Genomic DNA, 6,000 nt, shown 5'->3' on the forward strand with positions numbered 1-6,000 from the left:
GCCCAATCACTGGGTCTTGTTACAGCACTATCTGACGTCTACCTGTTGTTAGATATTATTGTTGTAGCTTTGCGGCTCGTGCGTAAACATTTCTCTCATGTGCAGCAAAGTGCTACTTTGCACACTATCAATTCAATTAATTATAAATTATCACTAGTTACACAAATAACTATTTTTGCTCACTTTCATATCAACTTGATTCAACAAACCAACTCTAAAATCATCTGCCATGATAATTGGTGTTTTAATGGATTTGCACAGTCCGTTCAGCTATACATGGAATATTCATACCTTTAATGCATTGGCTGTCAATTGGAGAAATGTTTTCGATAAGTAAGACATGCGAGATTGAGCGATGGCGGGGCAATGTAAGAAGGTCAGGGGAATTCAATGATGAGCCATTAACTAGACATATCTTTAAAAACACTTATTATTAGATAAACAGTTCTTAGTTTACATGCACTTCTCATTAACCAAGCAATATCGCATAGACCAATAATTGTGATATGATTAATGCGACCAATGAATTTAATTTGTTCCCCTCACCACGGCATATGGTTCAGCTACACAATTCTACAATCCTGTACAATACCTAATTTAGTCTTCATCCTTTACATGCATTACTAACTTTCCTAAGCCTTAATTCGAGTTGCATGCAGTACGTGAGCATCCTTGAGCAATACTTTACCTGGGATACTTTACAATACTTGACATCACTCTATGGCCTTCAAACCTCAACGTCACAATTGGAATTGGGTTTGGTGGTGGCTGGTGAAAAAAAACAGGTGTGATAATACAGCGAAAAGTCATCGTTCGCTCGGCGCCACTGGCTGATGCTCTCTTCTGAAAGATCTTTTACCATGGACGAGAAACACATCGTTTCCCTGAGGTCTAATATAAACTACTACTAAACATTGCTAGGCACATGTACACTCCCTTAAACATAATACAGGTTCACCTTCAGGCAAGGCGACGACTCACCATAAAACTAAATTGGTGGTCATTCGGGCCGGATTTTACTCGAATTTAAAAATTGTAAATCACGTTTTCGCAACGCCCATAAATCTTCCTGGGGGGATTTACTTTAGCAATTTGGCGGAATAAAATGCTCCTTTAATTACAGGTTGAGGGCCACACAGGCAGCGCAGGCGCAGAGGCTCGTTGTGATCGTAATAACAGTCTTCAGCGCGCCGCTCCGCATCTGTTGATGATGATGTCAAACCCACTGGGACTCGTGCAATTTTCAATCAACGACTCGTTTCCGTAGAGTGATTTTTTTGCAATTTTTATAGCCCTTCTAAGTACATCGGGGTTGTCGAAGGTGTTCATTTGAATCAATTCGGGCAAAGCTAACGGCCACCGTGTGGTTTTTGAGGCTCGTTTGTGATTAAATATGTTCGTTTATTTTATGGCACCGGCTTTAATCAGGTGGCTAAGTATCTGTTGGCGTAATGTTGATTGCGTTCCACAAACCGCCCCCGGTCTGTCTCGGGGCGGACAACTGTTCCGCCACTTCCATATGCTAATTGAAAACATCGGTATGAATGTAGCTGAAAATACTTCCGTCGAATCTTTCCAGTAGTGAAGCTTTCCTACTGTTATTCGGTTTTTGTTATAATCAACTGCAAAAACAATTTGATACAATAATAATAAACAGTTTAATATACATTGCCATTCAGCTTTAAGTTTATACATGTACATCGGGAAAAGGGTTGAAATAAAATATTCCAAAATACACACAACCTATCAAAAGATTCACAGAAAAACAATATAGTTAAAGTATTTCATGCCACTCCGAATCCGAAATATCCATGTACAGTAATTCCATTTATGATAGTACCATTTACTACTAAAGTTTCAAGAGTTTATATCCTTAGTTTTTGTACCGATGTGGAGCACGAGTTTAGCCACTTATTTTTAATTTATGACTGATTAATTAAAGGTTAACCTAACTGTCCCCATGGAGGTATTTTAAAATGAGATTTTTTTATTACCCTATTGTTGAGAAAGTGTTCTGACCGCGATTTGCTACTAGTAAATATGTTAATCATACTCCGATTACATACACCAATGGTAAGTTTTTCACAACATGAACTTCAACCGCAGTTGGCTCGCGTCACACCACAGGAGGCTGGCTCTGACTGTGTCTCACGGTTCTGCCAATCGCCGACAATGACAAGGCTCTGTTCTGATGAAGACGAAACCAAAAACCTTCATCAACGCCTCGGGTCCTCATTACCCATCCTCGGTAAACCACGTCGTTTCCGGTTACAGATTACAGACCGGCGACCGAGGAGGCGGTTTTTGCAGAGGCTGCGGTTGACGGGATCAGGTGCGGTGATGAGTCGGTGGTGGCGATCTCCGCTGACTTGGCTGCGGATGAATGGTTCTAGCTGGCAATTAAATAAACGTATTTGGTGATTTCGTATAAAATCGACATTTGTTCAAGGACGCGCTTGTAATACTAAATTAACGTATACTGTAATTGGAAAAATAGGTTTTTAATGCAGTCTCGGGATGCAGTTTCTTTTATTAACTTGGTATATACGGTGACTCGGTTTCTGCGCACAAACTTTGAAAAGCTCTCATTTCAGACTAAGGTGTTGTATACAAAATGTAATGCCACTTTATCTGAATACCTACGAAAAAAAGATAAAGTGAAAATTTAAAGGATCATGGACTAGAACCATGTTTACATGGAAAAGATCTTAGTGTACACCTACGACTTTTAAACATTGTTATCGCTGGGTATACATTTTTATCGTAATCCATTCGTTATTATATGAGAAATTGTTGTCACAAATATACCTTGCAATGTTATAAAATACTATTAATTTAATCCAAGATAGTGGAATGTACAATCAGTTACTTTTAAGTGATAATATGACAACGAACAGTGGAAAGGAACTCGTTTGTAAATAAACGACCGTTTGTTTGTATTTCCTTACTAAAAAGAGTTCTATATAACATCAACTATCGTACTTATTGTGCGTTGATTCTGTATTTTCTTAGAGGAATAGGTATAGTAAACGTGTCATAGGCTATAGATTAAGTATATTAACTTCACAAGCCTACCATGTGTAAACTGTGGTGGGGCGAATTTTCCTTTTTTGTCCATTGGTATTATGTGTATACAGTTTTCATTGGGTCTGCCTTCTTAATCAGAAATAAATGTCATATTTGAGTTAAGCAGCGATATCAAATGTTTGTGTGTTCGTGATCAGTGAAGAAGTAATATTGCCATGAATAACTTTGATGTAGTCTCACAATTAGTTTTAGATCGTGTAGAGAACATTTTAGATGTGATGTAAGTTGGTTTTATCAAATTGTAATGACCAGCAAAACATGTTTTTTTTCAATCAGGTTTTACCTTTGAATCGTCTTTTTGTTTGATCATAAGGTCAATTTGCAACTTGAAGTTATAGTTTGAGATAATCTGCAGCGAACTTTGAGGTAAAGATGACTATGTATTTTACTACTACCTATGAGTAAAAATATTGTAGTGATAACCGTATAAAGAGTAATTTAGGCTGTTAATTAAATAGCACTTTCACTGGCCATTTTACTAATTAGCTATAGAGAAAATAACTATGAAGAACTAGTATTATTATTAGGCACGTTTTTATTACTTTAATCCTACCACCGAAACTGGGGACAGTTCTTAAACTCTTTAGGTAAAAGAAATGCACATTTACGTTAGAATGCGGCCAATATATTACAGCCCAAACATTAAAATAACTTATTCAGACGTGAAGAAATTACATGTAATTCATTACAATCACACAAACGTGTCATCTTTACAAGCGCTGCCTAACCAAACCGGCAACATCTCGCCACAGGGGGTCTAGGGGTCTAGTGTAAAAACTCCAAGTATATTTACATATTTTAATCCTAGAATTTATAATTATTGCGTTGACAAATTCTCGCAATAAGTCAATATCAAGTGGACAATAGTGAAACTAACTGCTGAATGCTAAAATACCGGTTTGAAAGTAGAGTCAACTTCGAAATTTGTACCGGTAATTATTTTGGTGAGACTAAATGAAATGATGCGTTCTCACTGTGAAGACGATATTTGCAAGGGAAATGTCTGAAAACTGATCTTGGTAGTTGGTATAGTCCGATGTATTTTCTTATTAGTTTTTGGCTCTAGTGGTATAAAGAAATTAATACTGCCCAAGTCCCTACATTTAATCGTCAAAAGAAAATATCAAATTCAAAACTCGGATTGGTTTGATATTTCTCATTAATACAGCCATTTAAATTGCCGTAGCCAATATTTTGAGTTAATATGTTGAGTTTGCCTGGTCCATTGGTATAGTGGGGGACTTCTGGCCTGGAAGCCCATATTAAAATCCTGCCAATCGATAATCGCGGACGCGTTCAGTTGTGACTGTGATATTGCCGTGATACGGTTTCCATCTATCTAAACACGCACAAACTTAGATCCATCTAGTAAAGAGAACATTCCCGGTCCCGTCACTAATAGCAACACAATAACTTACCAATTAAATGCTGCGCTTAATGATATAAAACTTCTAACATGTTTTATATATATTTTAAGCATTATTTACAGCGAAAAAATACATAACAGTCTTTGATGAATTCACAAATAAGAAAAAAACATAATATATATTTATTTTTTAATCAATTTTACTCTCTTGGTCTTGACTTCCGGCAGTAGAGACTTGAGGGCGCAGGAGAACTGAAGGTTCCAGGCTTCCAGTCATGATAGTTTATAGTTTATAGTATCCCTAACTATCTCTAGGATCGTAGAATCTTTACACAGTTTGGCGAATATGACTTTTCCTCTAAGGAAAACCTTTGAAATACGAACCAAATATTCCACCATTGAACTCTAACAGTATATTTTTCATTATTATTATAATCATTACTTTTATGAAACAGCGACAGCGCCTGGACGTATGTTTAAAGTTGAATATGAATACAAGATGAGTGAATGGAATGAGATACTCCTTTTACTTTCATCGGCCAGAATCTTTTATTAATATCCCAATCATCAGGAGAACTGGTGCCAGTTTCAAACCACCAAAATGCAACCGTCTATTCTGAGGGTTAAACCAGCAGCTTTTTTATTGTTAGGTGAGCGTTATGACCACTCAGCTGTACAGCTTTCAATTTACGAACAAGTTTTTTCAGTTATAATAATATTTTGAGCTGGCACGTTTTCAGGACATCAATAAAATCATACCACAATAGATGTTCTATACTCCGTGGCTGGCGCGGGCAACGAGAGACTGGAGTGCGCGGTAGGACTGAAGCCTCAGTCTGAGGTCTGCGCTACTTAACAATGCCAACACAGATCGCTCCCCCTTAGTCACGAAGTACATCAATATCTGCCACAGCTGCACGACTACCGAGACCTTGAATACCAAATACCTGAACGTTACAGGTTGCTGGGGAAGATTGCAATGTATTAGTAATGCAGATTCGTTATATAATTTTCTAGGAATGCAGCACTTCAATATAAATCCCCTTGTATCACTTGCACGAGTAAAATAAGATTTATAGCCTTTCAAATGAAGTATGTTACAGGGGTTGCCATTTTGAGGTATTCATTGTGTTGATTTTCAGCAATTTTGCTTTGGATATAATGCGAAATTATCACATCACTTTCCAAAACGAATGCTAGATGAGGGAATTAGTAGGAGATGCAGTGCGCTAGAAGGATGTAAGGGTATAGAGTTAAAGAAGTTGGGAGGAGGTTAAGGACATTTTATAATGGTACCAATGGTATAGAGTTTATGAAGCTACGTTTGGGGAAGGTTTAGGTTGTTGTTCGTTGTCATGTCGGATGAGTTTATGGTTAGGTTCTTTTGGAGGTTTGTAGTAGTGGTATATATTGAATTAATGGGAAGTTTGTGAATCGATTCCGGAAGTATGTTTAAGATGCGGTGCGTTGGCATTTTACAGACATATTTTGTTTTGTAATCAAGACTTTCTCGTGAAGGAAATAGCTTATACATCTTTTTAAACTAG

This window comes from Macrosteles quadrilineatus, unplaced genomic scaffold, assembly GCF_028750875.1.
Source record: "Macrosteles quadrilineatus isolate MER2022 unplaced genomic scaffold, UCM_ALF_1.0 Scaffold_9__3_contigs__length_116548681, whole genome shotgun sequence".
NCBI lineage: Eukaryota > Metazoa > Arthropoda > Insecta > Hemiptera > Cicadellidae > Macrosteles > Macrosteles quadrilineatus.